The following is a 21,703-nucleotide window of genomic DNA, read 5'->3' as shown; positions in this document are numbered from 1 at the left end:
GGCGGGTGCGCGCAGGGCCGGCTTGGCGGTGCGGGCCCTTTAAGGCGCCCGGGGGCCGGGCGCGCGGTGCGGGCGGGGAGCCGAGCTGCCGCCTCCCGCCCCGCCCCCTCCCCTCCCGCGCCGCCGCCGCCGCCGCCGCCGGGGAGCGGAGCCGCGGGCAGCGCAGGCCGGGCCGCAGCACCCCGTCCGCCGCGCCGCCCGAGCCGCCCGAGCCGCGCGCCCTGCGTCCCGCCATGCGCACCAAGTTGCGGGCCGGGGGCCCCGGGCCGGCGCGCTAGCGGCGGGCGGCGGGAGATCGCGTCGGGCCGAGGCCGGGCCTGCTGCGCGCCCCCGCGCGATCGGCACCGCCACTTGCCTGAGCGCCCGCGGCCCGAGCGCGCCCCAGGCCGGCCGCCGCCGCCGCCGCAGCCCGGCGAGGTGAGTTGGGCCGAGTTCCCCGCGGAGCGCGGGGCGGGCGCGGGGTGGCTTCCGGGCCGGGAGGCTAGCGGCGGGCGCACGCGGCGGAGTTGGCGCTGGTGGCGAGGTGGCGGGGGTGGGGAGGGGGGGGTCGGGCGACACCGCGGCCCGCGCGCTGCGGGGCGCGGGGAACTTAGGGGAACTCCAGCTCCCCAGCGAGGGGGCGGGGGGCAGGGAAGTGGCGCGGGGGTGGTTGGGGTGGGGGGCGCTGGAAATGCGCAGGGTCACCACCCCAGCCCTGGGGCATGGCCGCCAGGCGTCTCCCCAGCCGCCCCGTACCTGGGGGGGTGCGCACTGCATCTTGTTTTCCAGCGGGTTTGGGGGCGCCCTTGGCCATGGCACCACCCCACCCCAGCTTGCTGCTGTGGAGGGGCGCATGGGGAGGGGGCTGGTGCTAACCGGAGAGGGGGTCTGGTGGCGTCCCCCTCCAGGATCGGGGGTACGGGGTGGGGAACAGGAGGGCGCTGGGCGGGGACCCTCCGGGAGGCGCCCCTGGCTCCCCTCCCCCGCGGCCGGGGTTCCTGGTGTCCGGGCCTGCCTGCCGCGGCTAGTGACGCCTCATTGGGCCGCCTCCTGGTCCCTCCCCCGGGCTGTGCGGATACTTGGGATGCCACTAGTTTGGGAAGTTGGAATTCGGAGCCAGATCCCACTCCGGCCGGGCCGGGAAGCCCCAGGCCCTCGTGGCGTGGGGAAGCGTCCCCAGAGGCCCGTGGGAAGTGGAGGCGCCCGTGGGGCGCGCCCTCCCCGCCCAGACACTCGCAGGAAAAAGCCCGAGGGAGGGGGCCGGGCGTCGAGGGAGAGCCGCAGCCGCCAGGGCCCAGTTAGCGTGGAGCGCCCCGCGTTATTTTTACATTGTAGCTATATTTTTTGGAAGGCAGTGTCTCCCCGCCGCCTGTCGTGCGCTCCGGCTCCCCGAGGGTCTGGTGCAGGCAGCGGGGGCGGATCTGTTCTGGCGGCTCAGTCTCCTCCCTTCCTCCCCCCCTCCTCCCCCCTGTTGGTGAGAACTGGTTTTATTACGATTATTATTTTTTTCCTCTTTGCAGATTTGGAGGAAGGATGTGTGAGAGGGAAGGAGGGAGGGAGGCGGGAGGGAGGAGGATCCCTGCGGGCTGGAGTGGGGGGGGGGGTTCTGGGCACACTGAGATGTGTTATCGTGGCCTTGACTTTGCTCTTTTTAAACCAGCTCAGGGTCCCTGCGGCAGCTTTGATGAGAGGCCTTCTCAGGGCCAGACACGTGGAGGGGGGCATCTCACTGTACCGCTGTGGACTTCCTGGGTGGCCCTTTTTTGTTGTTTTTTTTTTTTTTTTCAGTGTTGGTGAGGAGGGGAACTGAGCAGTCAGAGGAAGGCAGACATGTGTTGTGGGATGGCTGAAGCATTCCTGACTCACTGTGCAGCTCAGCTCCTGGGTTCGAATTTTGCTTTGGCTGCTTTGCTGGCCTTGTGACCCCAGGCAGATTATTTAACCTCTCTCTGCTGTGGGTTTCTCTTCTGCAAAGTCAGGGTAAAAATAGTGCCTAGGGTTGTTGGAGAACTGAGCACAGTAATACAGAGGGTGCTTGTGTGTGTTACTATGACTACTGCTGTTACTCGTCCTGGATGCTCCAGGCTGACCTTTAATCCAGGGGCCTGGAGACACTGTGCAAAAGGGCTCCCTCACCTGTGCCTGGGGGCGTGTGGGGAATCAGATGGAGGACCCCCTCCTTCTGACCTCTTTGCTTCCAGCTCATAGGGTGGAGAAGGGCCGTGGAGCCCCCCAGCCCATTCTGGCTGCTCAGACCTGTGCCTCAGTGAATGAGCCAGGGGAGTGGTGATGAGGGCATCCCGGGTGCTGTCTTGGCTTCCCCACACCCACTGCCCTGTCCCTGCTTGGAAATTTACAACCACCACTGCCACTGCCACCGCCACAGCCACCAGGGCTGGTGCCCAGACATGGGGGTGGAGCAAGCGGGTAGCCCTGGCCTCTTCCCACTGAGCTATTTGTGCTGGCTCAGGGATCGATACTATTGATAAATCTATGTCCCTGGTAATGTGACTGTCAGGCCCTGGTGAGGGATGGAGACCCCTCATGGGGCTGCATGTTCCCCCCCCCCCACTTGGTTGAGGGTCTGGCTCCGTGGGAAGGATTTATTTAGCATAAGCCGTTCCCTTCCCCAATTAATACTCACAGCACCTCCTGAAGGTTTCTTAGCTCTGCAAACAGGAACTGAGAGCCTGGAGGGTTCTGGGGCTTGGGGAGGGGGGACCGCTGGCAGCACTGCTGCCCACCCCAGGGTTTAGAAGGGGCCCCAGGAGTTCTGGCTCTGCTTTGCCTGGACTCTGGGTGCCCCTGGCCTCTCCTTGCTGTTCCCCACCCCCACCAAGGCCGGGAATAGGGTGGAGAAGTTGGTGCTTCTCTGTGAGATGGGGTGGGGGGAATGGCACCTTCTTGTCACCCAGCTGGTGGGGCTCCTGGGCCTGTCTGAGACACCCTCACTCCTGAGACTGAAAATCTCCACATCCCATGCCACCGCCTGCAGCAGTGAGGTTGGATCTGCTGTGTGCTGTCTTTTTCCTTCTGGTTCCTTTTTATGTCTCAGACGACTAACAGCAACCTCCCCAGGAGACACCTTGGAGAAGCAGCTCCCTGCCAGGGGACAGCCAGCACACAGGAGCTGGCTATTCCTTGTCCAGGGACTTGGGACAACCTGGAGGCAACGGAGAACACTTCTGACTAGGGAGGGAGGGCTAGGCTATGGCCAGGCCAGGTGGAGGGTGTAACAAACTTGGCGGAAGCTCAGAGGCAGAGAACCCACTTCACAGCCTGTCCAGGTGAGCTGGAAAGACACTGCAGTGACAGTAGTGACAGTCAGTCCCCAGGCTGCTCACTGGATGAGGCAGTGTTGTTATTGTTCCATTTTATAGACGGGGCCATGGAGGCCTGGAGAGCTTGAGTGACTTGTTCTCGGTTGCCCGGGCTGCTAGTGGAACAGTCCACCAAGACCTGGGATGATTCTCGGTCACGGTCATGGTCACGGTGCAGCAGGATTTGTTGAAGATGCCCTCCCGAGCCAGCTGAGAGAGGCGGGAGTGCTGTTCTCAGGGGAGCACCACCTGCAGACCTGTGCAGCCGGGGATGGCTGCAGGGACTGAGAACAAGTCATCCCCAGGCTTTGGAGGGGGGGGGTAGCGCCTGGCATTTCTTTGAAGTCTCATTTTATCTTAAACATTCATGCAAATTTGGCACTCGCTTTGGCGACAGGGCTGTGTTTATTTTGAAATGAAAACATGGTTTTGAATTATTTAGCATGGTGTCTAACGGGACTCAGGAAAGCCGTGGCTGAGGCTCTTGGGGGGGTGGGGGCTGGAGTGCCTGTCACGTGGGGTGTGTCCCCTGGAGGGGTCCTGGGACAGCCACAGCTTCTTTCCCCATTTTCCAGTTGACACCACAGGGCAGAGGGCCACAGGTCAGATCCCGAGGCTGCCCCAAGGTCACAGGGGTGGGTCTTAGGCCTCTCAGGAGCAAACTCGTCTCTCTCCTTAGGGGTCTTTGTTTTAGAGCCAAGCACTTTCCACGCTGCCTCAGCCTCGTGGGTCCAGCTGGCCTTGACCTGGTTCATAGAACCATAAAGAATCATCTGGAGCACACGACTGGGACTTGCTGAGGGTTTGACCTGAAGTCCCCAGTCCGCAAGCAGACAGAAGGACAATTTAGCATTGCAGGTTCGTTTCACCCCCTGCTGCTCACCGCAGCTCAGGCTGGCCCACGCCTCTGGGCCCATGGGCCTCCTCTGTAGAGTGGGCGACGGTGTCAGGCTAGAGGCTGCTGCTTCAAGCTGTTCTACTCCAGGCAGGTCACTTAACGTCTCTGAGCTCCAGTTTGCTCAGCTTTAAAGTGGGACCCTGCTGCTTCAGACTTCATTGTCAGGAGGCCACGTGGGAGCTGCTGTCATCGTCTGACTCACCAGTTGGGGCGTGGAGACTTAAGGAGAATTTGTGGTGGGACCCAGGTCCTTGCTGTTGCTGTCATGGGTGGACACTGGTATCCCTTCCTCAAGGTGCAGCAGGAAGGAGGTGTGAGTGGCCTGATTGCTTGACCTGAGCCCCAGGCTGGGGCCTGTTGCTCTTGGTGATGGTGGCTCCTCCCTGTCCCCTGATTCGCCTGGCCCGCTGTGCCCCTGAAGCTGAGGCTTCCCTCTGCCTTGATCACCGACTGGCTGTTGGGCTTCTGGGGACACCCGAGGTCACGGGCAGCTTGGAGGATGGGGGCTCTTAGGAAGGCCTGAGCTTTCTCCACCTCTGGCAAAACCGTGGCAGTTCTAGAAATGCCCTTTTGAAGCTGGAGTTCTGGGTTCGAGTAGTGCTTTGCCAGTTAACAACTGAGCTAAGTGTCTGCCCTTCAGGCCTCAGATCTTTATCCTTAAAAGCCGGATAAGGGGAGTGGAGCAACTTCTGTGACATGGAAAAGGTCCCGTCACTGCCATCCTATGTGGCCAGCAGGTGTGTGAGGCCAGGACGCTGACGGCTGAATGGTGGTTTTCATGGACTTTGCATTGCCGGGGCTGATGGCCACTGAGCCAGGGGCAGGGCGGGGAGGTGAGGCGGGGCTCTCTGTTGGGGAGCAGGGCCAGGCGCCTGGCGTCTCCCCTTTGCCCGCGGGTTTCTGTGCACAGCGCTGGCCTGGAGTGAGTCCACATTCCCACCCACGGCCTCCTTGCCTCCTCTCCACCTGCTCTCCACCTCCTCTGGCACTTAGCGCCCACTGGAACCTTCCACGGTGGGGGGAACGGTCTATACCCACCACCGCGGCCACCAGCCACGTGTGGCGTGGAGCCCTCGCGGAGAGGGAGGTTGGTGAGGCCAGGGAGGGGATTCTGTCCTTCATTGAATTTTAATGAAAGCCAAAGGCCATGTGTGGCTGGTGGCCACCACCCCCGTGGGTGATGTGGCTGCAGAGACTGCTCTGTGGGGCAGGTCCTGGGTCCTAGAGGCCCCTTTGCAGACCCCTCCTGAGTGTGCTCATTCTCCTTGGCCCTGCCAGGCCGCTGTCCCGAGTTTCTTGGTCAGTGACCTCATGTCCTTCCTTGCCGTCCTTCCTTTGACTCCAGAGATAGCACTTGGCCTGAGCCACATGTGGTTGGCTCTCCCTTTCTGGCCTCAAGCTCCAGTGGAAAGCCATGGTGCCCAGACCACAGCCCCACGGTGTCCAGTGGGGATCTCCGAAGTGTCCCCATGGCCTGCCGGCCTCCCTGTGAGTTCCTGGAGAAGACTTGCTTCTGGGTGGTGACCGTCTTTCTCTAATCTGAACGCATGCATCGTGGACACCTTTCCATTTGGCTACAGCTTAGTTAACTTTTTTTTTTTTTCAGCACTGGCGTTTGAACTCGGGGCCTTGCCCTGCCAGTCTGTGATCTTCCTGTTTCTGCTTCCTGTATAGCTGACAGATGTGTGTCACCACGCCCAGCTTTTTATTGGTTGAGATGGGGTCTCCAGGACTTTTTGTCTGGGCTGGCCTCAGCCACTCTGCCTCCTGAGTAACTGGGATTATAGGCATGAGTCACACGCCTGGCCTGACGTTGGTTTATATTTTTTATTTAAAAAATACAAAAGAGCAGAAAGTAATTTGGAACTCTGCCACTGGCTTTGAGCTTTATTATAAAACTTAACATTAAAAAAAAACCAAAAAACCCCCAAAAACCCAGATAGTACTAGGGATTGAACCCAGGGCCTCGTGCTTGCTAGGAAAGCACTGTACCGTGAAGTTACATCCCAGCCCTTAAAATTTTACTTTTAATAATACGTGTAGATTTGTATGAAAAATGAAAACAGTGCACAAAGTGCAGAGGGTCCAACCCTCCTGGCTCAGTCCCCAAAGCAGTTACAGCTTAGTGTCTGCAGGTACTCTGGGCATAGTCAGTCTTCCGTGGTTGTATGTACGTCTCTTCTAAAAGCAAACACATGAGCTGGGCATAGTGGCACATTTCTGTAATCCCAGCTACTGGGGAGGCAAAAGCAGGGGACTGTGAGTTTGAGACTGGCCCCAGGCAAACTTAGTGAGATTCCTCTCAAAAACAAAATCAAAAGGGCTGGAGATGTGGCTCAAGTGGTGAAGCACTTGCCTAAGAGGTCCTGAGGTCCTGGGTTCAATTCCCAAGTACTGCAAAAACAAAACAACCAACACAACACAACACAACCTACAAAACCCAAAGCTTAAAGAAAACCCCGAACAAAACCCAGCTCCTCGGTGGCAGCACACCGCACTTTGCATCTTCCGTTTGCCGTCACGCTGACACCGTCACTTACACCGTGTCTTGGGGCTCATCCCAGAACCCCCTCCCCCGCACAGGCAGGAATCCCCAAGCGTGGCCCTGGGCCATGTCCGCCCACCTCCTGGCTTTCTGTACAGCCGAGCAGTTGCTGCGTTTGTTAATGGTTGGGAAAAAACTGTTGGTGACGTTCTGTGAAGTGCACAGTTCAGTGTCCATAAATAAAGTTTTATTGGAACACGGCCGTGGTGGCTGGAAGCTTGCAGAGCAGGTGTGCGTGCTCTGGCCTTACAGAAACACTTGCAGCTCTCCTGCCTTGTCCTAAGTCTCAGATCCCCTTCCTGGGTTTTCATTAAGGAAAAGTGGGTTCCGGATGGGTGTGAGTTTGAAGGTCCTGCCAGGAGGTCCCCTAAAGACCCTGCTCCTGGCTGGGGTCCTTGCTGGGTGAAGCCAGACCACGGTCATAGCTGGCGTTACGTTAAGAGGGCTGGTAAGAGCAGAGGCAATGGCGGCTTGGTTTTTTTTTCTTCTTATATGATACACAAGACTTTAATTCCTCCTTCAGAGTGCTGCATAGTCACTGTAACACGAGTTTCTGTTCTGACTCGTCTACTTTGCCTCTTTGTGTTGGCTACTAGGAAGCCCAGAGCCAAATTTGCAGCCTGCCTTCAGCTATCTTGTCTGTTTGGGTTTTCCCCTGATTGCAGATTAGTTTGTCTGTGGTTTCTCCCTTTGCCCTGACTTTGCTCTGATTTGTCTTACGGTGTGAATTCCTAAGAGTTCCTCAGAACTGGAATGGAGCAGGGCAGGAAAAGAGGAGGAAACCTGGCAGTTGTTTCTGTGCGTGTCCTGACGTGCCTGTGGAGGGTGGGGTGGGAGAAACCAAGGCCCAGCCCTGTAGGTGTCTTCACCAGGCTGGCCCTGGATGCCTGTCTTGAGTCTGACTTGGGAGGATGACATGAATGACTTGGATGGCAAAGGTTGTCCCCACGGGGGCTGCTAGGGTCCCTGAGGTCAGCTTGGCTTGAGGGAGGAATGCCCTAGGGTGGGTGGTCACCTTACTTTTCTGTGGCCCATCTTGTCCCAGTCTGGACAGTGCTTTTTCAGAACCATAGGAGGCTCTGGTGGGACTTGGTGACCAGCTACTGCTGGTGTGCGTGTGTGCGCGTGCGCGCGCTCTGGGCTGGGCAGTCACTGGGGTTATTTGCCCAGGGGCCCAAGGGCTGCCCCCGGGGTCTGTGTGTGCAGGGTCAGGTGGCCCCTGGGGTCAGTCTATCTTGGGGGCTGAGCAGCCCCTGGTGTCAGTCTGTCCTGGGGGCTGGGCGGTTCCTGAGTCAGTCTGTCTTGGTGTGGAGCTGAGGCCAGAGACCTGCTTTACCTCAGCCTCTCCCTGTCCCCTGCCTGGCACCTGCAGCGATCTCCTGTGTCCGTCCTGTCCTATGGTCCCTTCCCTGTGGGCAGCCAGCTGGAGCCACAGCAGGTGAGGCCACACAACCCACTCTGACCCATGGGCGTCCACCACCTCTTGGATGACTCCTGGGCCCTCTCCCCACCTTGGAGGCTTTGTGCCTTGTGCCTGCCACCTCCCACCTCCACTGCCCATGCAGGGGACCTGGCCCTGACCCGGTAGGGCAGGAAGAGTGCCTTTTCTCTGGCTGTAGACCCCTCTGGGGGGTCTAGGCCACACATCTCAGAGGTGCTCCAGAGCCCCTTTGTCCTTACGCTAGCTCTGTGGTGCTCACCAGGACCCTTGGGAGCATTGCCAGCACAGCCTGGCATCTCTGTGACCTTGGTAACCTGCCTGGCACCTGGCCCCTCCAGCCGGGGCCACACAGTTGGGGGTTATGTGCATGCTGGCCCTTGGGGTGGCCCTCCCCACGCCGAGCTGTCCCTTCCAGTGTTTTGTTGCCATCCTCACCTCTGTGACCCCTGGCCTGGGCTAGGCCTGTCCTGGGTTGACAGGGGCACCCCCCTTCCAAGTTAATGTCCCTGGAGGAACCTCAGGACACAAAATGATTTAGAAATGGAGTTCCTGGGCTGGGATGTAGCTCGATGGTACAGCGCTTGCCTAGCATGCGTGAAGCCCTGGGTTCGATCCCAGCACCAAAAAAGAAAAGACAAAAAAAAAAAAAAGATGGAAACTAGAAATGGGGTTCCTGCAGGTGTCGCTAGTTAAGGATCTACTCCAGGGTGTCCTTGTAAGGACGGAGGACACATAGACTCGTGGACAGATGGATGTAGTCAGACACATGGACACACTGACGAGTCACATGGACACGCAAACACAGTAACACAGACACATGGACCCACAGACACATGGACACAGACATGGAAGCATGGACACATAGACACAGTCACACGGACACATGGGCAGAGACACACGGACACATGACACAGAGACACCTGGACACGGGTGCATGGATGAGAAGACACCACGTGCAGACAGAGGCCAAGTGAAGCGGAGTCCTCAGGTGAGGGCTGCTGAGGGCTGCTGGCCGCCACCAGCAGCTGGAGAGATGCCCGAGACCCCTCCTGTCTCCGGCGTCTCGAAGGGCTGGCCTTGAGCCTGGGGTGGTGACCACGCCTGCAGTCCCAGCACTTGGGATGCTGCAAGTTCCAGGCCAGCCTGGGCTGCATCGTGAGGTCCTGTCTCAAGACCAACAAAACCAAAACCAAATTGGTGTCAGGTTCGACTCTATAGCTCCATCAGCGTAGAACCAGCCTTCACTGTGGCCCAGCAGGCCCTCACAGCCTGCCCCATGTCCCTGCCCCTTGTTCCTTCTGCACCAGCCACACTGGCCTCTGGCTGTTTCTCCTGGAGTGCATTGCTGGTTCTGCCTCAGGACCTTTGCACTTGCTCTGCGTGGACCATTCTTCCCTGGGCATCCTCAGGACCATGTTCTCTGAAGGTCCTTTCTGATGTCGTATGCGGATTGTACTCTTTCTCTCCTTGGCTCTGTCCTTCTTTCCTTTAGCTGTTTCTTTGAGTGTGTCCCCTTGTAACCTTAGCTGTTAGTCTTGGTCTTGTCAGCCAGCCCTGCTAGAGTGGACATTCTGCACTGACGGGGACTCTGTTCCCTGTTGCATACTGGGTTCTAGAGCAGTGCCGGCTGGGCCTGGCACCGCCTGGTAACCGGTGCCCGTGGGATATCTGAGTTGTCTATTGGTCCTTATGTCTGGCCCTTTGCCCTCACCTGTCACCCCTCTGTTCCCCAAACACACCAGGTCACAGGGCCATTCCCTCTGGTCTCTTCCTCAGGTGGCTGTGACTTTCCTGGGCTGCTGTGGGGCTTGGCTTAAGCTGCTGGGGTGAGTGTGTGCCTCGATGGGGTGACAGTGCTCTCTGCGTTGTGGGGAGAGTGGGCGCTTGCCCCCGTCACTTGGGACGCCTCCGTGACGATGCTGGCGGCACACACAGGCACAGGATGTCATTGTGTCTGCTGGCCTGCCACCTGGGGCTCCCTGATTTTGGGTGGTGCTATGTGTTGGGGTGCAGTAGCCCCCACCTTATTCCTGGCATCTGGTCTCTGAGTGATGAGAGGTGGAGTGGGGGGCTCTGTGTCTGCAGAGGGCCCGAGCTGGTTCAGGCCAGCCCACCACACCTGCCCTCGGTGGGCCTAGCACAGCTCCTTTCCCTGTTCTCAGATGGGGAGACTGAGTCACACAGTACCTTGACATTCGTGCAGGGCATACAGCTTGTACTGTACACTCCTTCTTGGGCGAGGCGGGGGAGGGCAGCTGGTCTGGGCAGGTCCTGTCCTTCAACTGGGGGCTCTCAGCATGGCTGGGGACAGTCCTGGATCACTGTGTGCCCAGCCTCGGGCATGGCAGCCCTTCCTCTGCCTGACCCGGCCTTCCCTTGGGCTCCCAGCTGCGGCTGGCTGGGCCGTGCCGGGCCGGGCTGTGCCGTGCCGTGCCGTGCTGTGCTGTGCGGTGCTGTGCGGTGCTGTGCAGGCTGACCCCGTCTGTCCTGGCTTCTCCCGGCTCAGTATAAATAGCTGCGCCAGTGGCAGGAAGCGTGTCCCGACACCCGCACCGCGCCGCAGCCCCGTGGGAACGCCGGGATGGAAGCAGGTGAGCTGCCAGGTGTTTCTCTGCAGGTTTGCTGTGTGACCTTCAAGCTCTGTGCCCCTGAGCCCCTGGCTGTGCCCCGGGGATGCCTCTGGTCCCTGCGATGTGAATACCAGCTCTGGATTTTCCGGCAGTTGCAAGGGAGGCCGCAGTGGGCCGTTGAGCTGACTCTGAGAAGGGGCGTGTGGCTGGAGGGGGGCCAATTTGGGGGGAGCTTCCAGAGGTGACTCTGGATGCCAAGGTGGTGGTGAGTGAGGGAGCCCCAGGCTGGCAGGGGCTGAGGGGAGCTCTGGGTGTTAGCAGCGTCTCTGTGCTGGGTTGCTGTGGGATTCTTGCTCAGCCTTTCTGGGACCACGAGTGGGTCTTACTTCCCAAGTTTTCTGGCAGGAAAGTGACAGTGGCCTTGAAGCCGGGAAGTGTTTCATTGGCACCTTAGTGTTTTTGAGTGTGGCAGTGTCATCTGTCTGTTTGTCTATCTATCTGTCTATCATCTATTTATAAAAGGACTCCTTACAGGGCAGGCTCCTCTTGCCACTCGAACTGCTCTGGGGGCCCTGGCTCCTGGGTGGTCTGGGGATACCAGTCTCCATCAGCCAGAGGGGAAGGTGCTGACTCCGGGCTAAGGAAGTCTGAATCCCCACCCCTCCCCCCAGTCCCAGTCCCAGTCCCAGTCCTGCGACACCAGCTGTGTACCCAGGGCGGGCCAGCACTGGTTGGCCTCCTGGACGCTGCTCAACATGCTGGCTGCAGCTCGGCTGGACCTCACAAGGCCTCCCTGGTCAGGCTTCCTGGGGATGCCTTTAAGTCACACAGAAGTTAGGGGTTTTGTCGGTGCCAGCCGTTGTCCTTGGCCTGGGCTGTGCAGACGTGGGGAAGTGCAGCTTTTAGCAGGGTGGAATTTCCTGTGTCCCTGGTGGATCTTGTGCCTGGTTGCAAAGGCTGTTTAGGAGTACTGGTGGGTGCTTATTTGTTGTGACCTAGAGAGAGGTCTGCAGTGATAGGCCATAGGGCGCACAGGAAGCACCTTTCCATCAGAGGCTAGACTCTGCCTCATTCAGGGTGTGTGTTCGTCATACAGGTGACAGACGTGCCTGTTCACGTCATGTTCCAGGAATGGAAAGCCTGAGTCACGTGGACCCTGAAAATCACCTGTTGAGAATTAAGGGTCTGTAAGATGGAGCCTTGGCAGTTCTGTTGAGGCCCAGAGGTTTTTTTTATTTTGGAGCCTGTGGTTAGCAGAATAATCCCTGCCTCCCCACCCCCACCCCCAGCCTATGTTCTGATCCCCAGAAACTGGAAATGGCGTATGATAAATTGTCCAGAGAAATCGAAGCTAGATGGCAAAGGGAGTTGAGGCTGCTGACCGGTTGACAGGGAGCCAGCCAGAAGATTACCCTGGATTATCTGCGGGGCTCAGCACACCCCAGGGGTCCTTGTTAGAAGGAAGCCTGAGATCAGAGCTAGAGGGCTGGAGATGTCAGGCCTGGGGTTGGAGGAGGAGCAAGGGCTGGGAGCAAAGGTGCCTCCAGCCACTGGAAAAGGCCTGACTCTCCCTGGAGCCCCCAGAGCGACCAGCCTTGCCCACAGGGAGCTTATCCCTGTGCCTTCCCCCCAGACTTCAGCCCTGCGGCTGTGCGCGAATGCGTTCGTCCTGCGTGAGGCCACGGCCTGTGGTCACTTGCTCCACAGCCAGGGGCCGTGGTCCAGAGCCAGGGTTTGTACTGCAGCCTGGGCTCAGACAGGGGCGGCGTTCCTTCTGCCTGTGACCTTGGACTCAGGTGAACGCTCATTTTCTTGGGGTTGGGGCCGAAAGATGCAGAGAGGAGAGAGGCCTGCAGACTGTGAAGGGCGGTGCGTCAGGACACCTAAACGGCAGGGAAGCGGAGAGGGGTCCTGTGAGAGCCTCCTTTATTTTAATTCCTGCAGATCCAGCGGGGGTACCTGGTTCCAGCAGATGGCTGGGGGGACCAGTGGTCCCAGCATGTCACATGATCAGGCATGGCTGGTCTTTCCGGGGTGTGGTCTCCTGGGCCCTTCCCCAGGGGGCAGGTGTTCCGGGTCCCCAGCAACTGGCGATGCCCCTCATGGCTTCTTCCCAGCTGTGTCAGAGGAGGAAGATGGTCCGAGCCTCTGGGCTTGCATCCAGAAACCCAAAGCCTGCAATGAAATGAAACAAGATCCTAGGGCTGGCAGGACAGTCCAGGCTGCCGCCCAGGGAGGCTCCTGAGACCAGGCCCCAGGCCCTGCTGCAGGACAGATGAATAGAGGGTGAGATTGTGCCTGCCGGCCTTAGCCAGGCGACCAGGCTCTGCCGAGAGCTGAGGTGACCGACTGCCTTTGTTAAAAAAAGAATTACAGGCGACTTTCAGGTCGCCAAGTCCCCCACCTGGAGGCCAGGCACCATCTCTCAGTCAGGCGTGGGCTTTTCTGGTCCACGTTTGCTTTCCTGTTTCCTCTGGCCTGTGTTTCCCTGCCTGGCCCCGGCTCTGTCTTGTCCCCTGGCTGGCAGAATTCACATGGCCTTGAGGCTGCGAGAGTGAGCCAAGTGGATCCCACCGGGTTTGTAAGTCAAAATATGCCAAGCAGTGACAACTTTTTATGTAACTCAGCTGGTCATCTCCTCACGGCAGATGGCAGTGGATCTGGGTGATTCCAAGAAGGGACTCTGGTGGCCTGGGCTCCTTCTCTGACTATCACTTACCTGCATGTCCCTGGCTGTGTGTACCATTGCTTCGTGCCTCAGTTTCCCTGTGTGCAAAATGGAGATGAGGTCGTTCCTGCCTTCTCGGGTCGTCTGTGAGTTAGAAGAGTAGTGTGGACATGAAGAACTGTGAGTGTCACTAGCTGTCATTGTCATTAGTTTCACTGTGATGGGGCCACCTGATCTTACCTCCTGGAGTTTCTGCCATGGGTGCAAGCCCTGTGATTGACAGGTTCTGCAAGATGGCCTCTGGCTTGGATTCGGGTCTTTGCTGTGAGAAGGGGCTGCCGGGCATTCCTGGGTGCCCTTGGGATCATGACATGCTACTGCCACAGCCTGGCCCTGGCCTGTCCCACTGAGGACTGAGTGCCTACCGAGGTTCTGCCCTGGCCAGGCTGGGCAAGAAGTCAGTAGCTGCTTGACACAAAAATTCTTTGAGTTTTGAGAAGCAGGACACGCGTGTCCTTGCAAGCTTGAAAATTCAACACAAAGCCTGTGTGTGGTATAGTGGAAGCCTACCATCCCCCAGGCTACCCTGTGAACAGTGAGGGTGGCTGATAGGCAAGGCCTCTTGGAGGTGACCATGGGTGGGAAATACACAGACTCTGGACCCCCACACCAGATCCAGACCCAGTCTTCAAGGAGGCGGGGTGTCGGCTGTGTGACATGGAGTGGGAGAGCATGCCTTTCTGAGCCTGTGGCCTTGACCCCTTCCTTGCATGGGCTGCACACAGCAGGCCCCTCAATGCTGAGTGGGTGGGTGGGGGCCTGCTCGACCAAGCGCTGTTCACATTTTCTGGGGGGGCAGGCTGTTGTCTACAGTGGGGGGGGGCTGTCCTGTGCATCACAGTTACAGATGCCACGAGTAACCCCCACTCTGCCCCTTTGTGACTGTCAGAAACGCCTCCGAACATTGCCAGGTGTCCTCGGGTGCTGTCCCTCTCCTTGGGCCTGTACCTGGCCCTGGGGTTTTTCCTGGAGCCTGGGCCCTGCTGCAGATTCTGCCCGTTCAATGTCTTCTTATGTCTGAGGCTCATCCTCCCTCAATTTCCCTGTGTGAAGTGGGACAGGGGTTGTCCTGAGGATGGCAGGTGATATGGCGAGAGGCCTGCCACTTTCCTCCCGGGCTTTAGTTTCCCCCGCTGGAGAGTGGGTTCATGGTAGCACTTGGCTCCTGGGCCCTTGCGTGGACTCCGTGAGCCGCTTCTCCCGTGATGGTGAGCCTGTGGCAGGTGCCACCTCTACTGGTAGTACCCAGGTGGGGCAGGTCTCGCGGCCCCTCTGTGTGGCCTGCATGGTGGAGGGCCCTCAGCCACCGTACTCCCCAGGCCCTTGGAGATCCCAAGGGGGATTAAGTGAAGTCATTTGATCCTGAATGTGAACTCGAGCAGGCGGCTTATCTTCTTGAGAGAAAAGCCAGGCGGGCCACAAGCCACCTGGCCCGAACAGGGAGTGTGGGATTTTCTCCTTGCCTGCCTGCCCTGCCTACCCTCTCCGGCCCCTTCTGCTGTGTGCCGTGGAACAGGGGCAGCCGAGGCGGTCACATCTAACTGTGGAGGCTCACGCTGTAGCCATACAGTTGGTTGTCACCACCCCATGTCACAGGCCAGCCCCGAGGCTCTGCTGACTTGCCCGGTGCTGAACAACCCTGGCAGAGCCTGGCCAAGTCCTGACTTGGAAAGTCCCCTTTGCGCTGATGTTCCTCCAGGTGCTCAGCCTCACAATGACAGAGGCGGTGACATAAAAGGGAAGCGAGAGGTTGGAGCCGAGGCCTGCTGGGAGGTGACCGAAGGAGGGCAGAAGCCTGGGTGCTGAGCTCAGGGAAGGACACTGGACAGCCAGCTGGCTGCAAGGTTGTTTTAGTGGCCAGGCCATTTGCAAATTGTGTAGGGCGGGGGGCACTTTTATAGCGTGGGACTGTCCCACTGATAAAACGCCCGTTGTGGATCACCAAAACCCTTCCTGCTCTCGTGACTTTCCAGAATAGCAGGACTGTGACAAAGATGGTGTGCCGTCCCCATGGGGGAGACAGCTGAGGGATGGCCTGTGCTTCTGAGACCCTCTCTGTTTGTGCCTCAGTGACAATGACAGAATCAGAATGGCCGGCCAGGCAGCATTACCCAGGGCCCCAGCCTGTTGCCTTTCTGTGATGGCCAGGGGGCGGGGGTGGGGAGATGTGGAGCCGATTGGATCTGGATGAAAGATTACAAGAGACTCCACACTGTCCTTCATTCTACTGCTCTCAGGTCAACTCAGAGGCCACTGAGCACCTGCTTAGCCCCCACTGAGCCCGCCTGCTGGTTCAGGCTCCAGCCGCACACATTCCCACCCCCGGGCCTTTGCACTTGGTATTCGTGCCCTGCAAGGCCTTTCCTGGAGACCTGTGGCTGTCTTTTCTTGGTCATTTGGGTTTCCACTCAAATGGCACCTGTAGGAGGCCCTGTGTGATGCTGGGACCTGCTCACTCCCATCCACCAGCTGCCACCTCCTAATGCCCAGAGCGCACATCGTCAGGGTGGTTATGCTTATTTTGTAATTTTACAAATTATTGTTACTTTTTGAGCATGGAGGTAGGAGAGTTTATTAAGGGAAAGAAGGAACGCTCCCTCCGGCAGGGAGGGTTCCGAGTGGGTTAGTTACCCAGCAAATTATTTTTAAAGGAAAGAGTGTGCTGAGCTCATCACAAGATCTTGAATGTCTCACGTCTCTGTTGTAGATGGATTGCCAGAGTGGATTTTTGCATCTAACACGCTTACTTTTCTCATTTAAAAAATTTGTCATTAGTCCATCCCCACAATGGAATATGATTCAGCCACGAAAAGGAACGAACTACTCACAAAGGCTACCATGTGGGTGACCCTTGAGCATGAAGCTGAGTGAGAGGCCAGGCACAGAAGGCCACGTGATATGTGATTCCACTTACATGAAATGTCCAGAGCACGCCAGGCAGGCCATGGGCACGGCAGATCGCTAGGGATGGGCTGGGGGAGGGGCACCTGGGATGAGACTTTTTTTTTTTTTTTTTTGGTGGTACTGGGGTTTGAACTCACGGCCTCAGCTTGCAAGGCAGGTGCTCTACCACTTGAGCTTCTCTGCCAGCCCTTTTTGTTTTAGTTATTTTTCAGATTAGGGTCTTGTGCTTTGGGTACAGTGGCCTGGACTGTCATCTTTCTACCTCTGCCTCCTGTGTAACTGGGATTCCAGGCATGCATCATCTCGCCTGTGTTGAAATTCACTTTATATGAATTTCACCTCAAAACAATTTGGGAACTAAAAAATACTTGTCAAGCTCAGCGCCTGACAGGCATTTTGCTCCACTGAATCCACTGACTCTCTGAGTCATCCCTGAAAGAAGAGGTTCCATCTTATGAATGAGGAAACAGGCTCAAGAGATGCCAGGCAGTGTGTCCAGAGTCACACAGCTAGAACCAGTGGAGGCAGAATTTGAACCTGGGTCCCAGACCCCTTCCTGAGGTTGTTTGAGCTGTGCTCTGTGGCCTCAGCCAGCAGGGAGCAGGAAAGTCCTGTGCTTAGGACACGCCCCTTCATCCCCTCCCCCCACAGAGCCTTGCTCACCTCCTGGGGCTGCAGACTGATCCAGGCCTCTTGGCGTGAACCCCCCCCCCTCCCCCCCCTGCCCTGGAGCGGAGGCAGAAATTCCCACCGCAGGCCGAAGGTGAGTTGTGCTTCCCCAAGTTCTTGGTCTTGGCTTCTGAGCCCCTGCTGAGCCCCGCTGAGCTCTTAGAGGACAGGAAGGGACATCAGAAAAAGCTCCTCTGGCATGCTTGGGCCTTGGTCCTCCTTTCCGTGCCCTGGGATGGGAGGGGTCGGGCCAGTGGTCAGCATCTCTGGCTTGTGAGGAGCTGTGAAAGCCGAGGCATGGTGTGGAGAAACTGGGGTGTGGTCTTGGAACCCCCCAACTGAGACTCCCCTCAGTCTGTGCCCCGCTGGGTCTGAGGATTCACCCGAGTGAGGGTGCCAAGGTACAGGGTGACGCAGACTGTAGCACAGGGCAGCCCTGGCATCTGTGCCCCAGCGACCTGGTTTTAGTCACCTTTGTTCCCTGGCTCCATTTTGCAGCAGAGGAAACCATGTCAGAAGGTTAGGTGACACCTGCAGTGTCGCCAGGTGCAGCCAGACGGGCTCTGATTCAAGTCTCAGGACCAGATCCTGTACGGTCAGGACTGGGTACTGTCTGCCCCAGGCTGGGTCTCAGCGTCTCTGTCTGTGCACTGGGCACAGCAGAAGGACAGATGCTCTGTCAAGCTGTGACCTTGACCTCCACCAGCCTGTGTGGGGGAGGACAGGGTGACTATGCTTGGGCCTCCTGGCAGTGGGGAGGAGGGGAAGTGGGCAGGGTGACTGGCCTCTCCCCAGGACCCCGTCAGCACGAGCTGCCTCTCCTGCCCTGGGTTGCTGGACTCTGCGGCATGCTGGAATGTCCCTGGGCCCCTGGTGACAAATCTCATTCACCATCTCTTGACCTAGGCAATTAATTGCATCTGGCGATCGATGGTGGCCCTGCTCTGCAGGCAGCCCCCAGCCCAGCGTATCCAGTCTCTGATGGTCCAGGCTGGCTGCAGGGCGGGGGCTGGGCAGGGTCTGCAGGGAGTCCTGGGATGTAGATGGGGCTCTTGGTGGGACGTTCTGGGGACAGCTGGGTGCCCAACCCCAGGGCCAACCCTGCGTGATCTCTGGGCAAGGGGCCTGCAAGGAAGCACTGTTGTGTTCCCTCTGCAGATGGGGCTTGAGGACAGTGTCCCCGCAATGTGTTCCCATGGGGTGCTCTGCCCTGCTGGGTCCCTAGCACCAGGGGTGGACAGAGGCAGCCTGGGGTGGCGGAGCCATGTTGTGGGGGGTGTCTCTGGGTTGGGGCCAGCTTTCCTGTGTCACTGCCCCTCTGGGAAACGGGGAGGTGTGGGCTGGTTGCTGGGAGCAAAGGGTTTCACATTGTGCCGGATGCAGTGAAGTCCCTGGGGCCAGGGACTGACGGGGCTAGATGGACAGGTGGACAGGCAGATGGCGTCTCTGGGCTTCCTTGGCCTTCATGGCCTGCTGCTCTTGGCCGTGAGCCAGGCTGCTGTGGAGCACAGAGCCCCCTCCCTCCCGAAAGCGGTCGATGCCCGCCTCCTTCCTGGCCTCTAATTGCTCTCGAGGCTGTGGCTCACAGATGGCCCTGCTCTGCCCTGGAGACGGCGCCGGGGCCCACAGAGGCTCTGGGTCATGCTGGAGTGGAGGGGTGGAGGATGGGAGGCTGAGGGAGGACGGTCAGGTGGTCCAGCCTCATCTCACTGGCCGTGGGACCTTGGGGGGTGGTTGATCCCCTGGGGCCTCTGTTTCTGCATCCACAAAATGGGTCAGGTCGGGGCCCACCTCACGGGGCCTTGTACAAAGCAAGCGTGAAAAGCAGCTGCTGTTATTGCTGTTAAGATGGTCATCGTTATTGTTTATCGGTGGCTTTTTGAGATAGTCTCACCATGTAGCCCAGGTTGACCTTGAGCTCAGATCCTCTGGCCATAGCCTCCCAAGTGCTGGGGTTATAGGTGTGGCCACCATGCCTGGGTTGTCATTACTGTTTTTGTGGGGTGGCTCCCTGCAGCCACTGTGCCTGTGTCAAGGAGGCCTTGTGTGTGGGGTGCCCAGGTAGGTAGGCTTGGGGCCTGGGCAGGGGAGTTGGCCAGAGAGCAACAGGCCTGTTCTCCGTTACTCCCCATGACCTGTGGTGCCTGGGTGGGTTTTATGACCCCCTTAGATGGCCCACGGCCAACCTTCCCTTCCCACCCCAGGCTCTGTCCACTCGTGCTTGCTGGGGGCTCTTGGACTTGGTCAGGCAGCGCCTGCCCTGGGGGAGAGGCTCAGGCCATCCCTTCACCCACTCTCTCGTGGTGACCTCATCTTCTTGGTGATGGTCTCTGCCTCTCTGCAGCTGTCACTTGAAAAGGAAAATAAAATGTCCCAGTGGCTTTGAAATGTGATGACTGTGGGGCCCGCCCCTCCCTGTCCAGTGTTGGTGCTGCTGGCTCCCACAGTGACAGGGACCCATGATGCAGATCCCAGGAGACCAGGGAGGCTCCCTTTTCACCTGTGGGGAGGACCTGCTTGGCGGCCCCAGCTGGCCCTGGAAGGGTAGGAAGGTCACACCCTGCAACACCTCAGGGCCCTAGGTGGCCTCTGCTTTGGGCCCGAAGTCTTCAAACTCTAGCCCTGGGGGATGAGGGTGGTCACACCTGGCCCCTGGGGGCTAGTGTCAGGTCTGTTGGCATTCCTTATCTGAGCTTAGGCCTTCTGCAGTGCAGAAGTGGGGATGGTCCCTACTGCCTGCTTTGGGGATTCCTGTGGACGCCAGTCATCTCCTCTGCTCCAAGTGACAGCCTCCCAGCAGTGGGGACGGGTGACTGCAGAATTTGCCCTATGCCCAATGAGAGGAGATGGGGAGGTGGCTGCAGGTGGAGGTGTCTGTCCTGTGGGGATCTCACTGGAGGACGGAGAGCCACCTCAATTGAGCGCCCTGGTGCTGAGGGGCCGAGGTGGAGACCCAGCGCTGAGTGTCTCGCTGCAACGCAGCAGTGGCCTGCCTGAGTCGGGACACAGGCTGCAAGGCTCTACCCCGCCTATCACTGGGCACCAGGGATGGAGCCATCTGTCTGTCCATACCTGTTCTCTTACACCTGGGGAAAGAGGCTCCTGGCTGGGCTAAGGCTGGGCTAAGGCCCAATGGGAGGTGGTGGGCCTGGCATTGCTGGGGCTGAGCACCAGAGCTGGGCCTTGCTCCTGGGTCACTGCAATAGGCCTGGTAGGAAGGCCAGAGCGTGGCTCTCATCTCCCTACAGAAAGAGTCAGAGGCCGGGCCATGGGGCAGGGATGGTCCTGGGTATCCCTGTTCCCACTGTTTGTGTCAGATCAGATCAGTGGCCCCTGGCTGTCCTGTGGCCACCTGGAAATCTGGATCTGACATTGTAGCTGTTCCTACTCCTGGGCCTTTGCACTTGCTGTCTTCCCCCGTGGCCAGCAGGTCAGCTGCCCCTGTACCTTCAGCTCCTGACCCCAGCCTCAGCTGCTGGGATGCTCCCTCCATTTGCTGTGAGTATATCTGTGTATCCCCGGGTTACTACTCTTTGAAGTTCCCCTGCTCCCTTATTGGGGCACCTGTGGGGTGTTTGGACATGGGCAGGTGGGGCTTTGTCCACCCAGGATCCTTGCCTTGTTCACAGGACACCCCTGTGCCTGGCCTGTAGTAGAGGCTCTGTCCCGCATAGCCACCTGGCCTGTAGTTCATGGTGTCCTGGTCTGTGAGTCCCTGTTGCACTCTGGAACTTCGTGACCTTGGATGTGTGGCTCTGTCTCTGAGCCAGGCGGGAGGACGAATCAGGTTGGCTTGGGGTGGTCAGGGTGGGCTGTTTGGAGAAGGAGGAGGCTCTTGCCTGACCTTCATGGGGCAGAATTGAGAGAGAGACCAGGTCTGGGCCTCGTTTTGGGGCTGTAGAGGGCTGGTACGTAGTGGGAGCAGCCTAGGAGAGGGCCTTGGAAAGGTTCCCCGCCAGCTGCATTGTGGGGAAAGAGTTTGCCAAGCTCCGGGTGGGGAGGGGGAGGAGCCACAGACAGAGTTTCCTCCAGCTGTGTGGGGGCCCAGCCAGGTCCTTGCATTCAGGAAAGGGGGGCCCCTGGGATCCTGGAATGTCTGGACTGAGTGAGGCTATGTGGGAGCCTGCAGGGAGGAGGTGAAGAGGGTGGCAGGTGTAGATAGGAGTGTGCAGAGCAAGGAGAGCCAGCATGCATGGGGGTGAGTGGTGAAGTGTGTGTGAACACGTTTGAGTGTGAGTCAACCCAGCTGGGGGACCCCGGGTGTGTGTGTGTGTGTGAGAGAGAGAGAGACAGACAGACAGACAGAAATGCATGCCAGGTGCCCCCTGTAGTCCAAGAGCATCCCTCCTGTCCGCCTGGTGCCCTGGCCCCTGTTTATAAAGACTTGGGCCTGAATTCGAGTCACATTGTCGTCCCTTCCTCAGTGGGTGACCTGGCTGTGCTCTGGGCCTCAGCTTCCTGGTCTGGGGAGTGGGGTTGGCTCCCAGGTAGTGAGGCCTCACTGAGGTGAGGCATGAAGCTGGGAACACAGGGTGTAGGACGCTGAGGCCACTCTCTTCCTCCCTCCCTCCTCTACCCTGAGCTGCCCAGCTCCCTGTCCCCTGTCCCCAGCCAGACTGAGCTCCACCTCTGTGGTTCACTTCCATCCA

The 21,703-nt window shown here is 58.7% G+C and overlaps 1 protein-coding gene across 19 annotated transcripts in view; it reads left to right on the top strand.

Annotated features, from left to right (window-relative positions):
- Positions 1 to 330: 330 nt before the first annotated feature.
- Ncor2 (nuclear receptor corepressor 2) overlaps positions 331 to 21,703 on the top strand; it is a 162,824-nt gene continuing 141,451 nt past the window's right edge. For all 19 annotated transcript variants that reach the window (XM_074060784.1, XM_074060783.1, XM_074060796.1 and 16 more), the window contains exon 1: positions 331 to 417. The gene's annotated coding sequence lies outside the window, so the exon portion shown is untranslated. The remainder of the gene's footprint in view (positions 418 to 21,703) is intronic.

This window comes from Castor canadensis, chromosome 18 (genome assembly GCF_047511655.1).
Source record: "Castor canadensis chromosome 18, mCasCan1.hap1v2, whole genome shotgun sequence".
NCBI classification, from domain to species: domain Eukaryota; kingdom Metazoa; phylum Chordata; class Mammalia; order Rodentia; family Castoridae; genus Castor; species Castor canadensis.
Note: the sequence above shows the minus strand (reverse complement) of the source record. Positions and strands in the feature narration are given on the sequence as shown.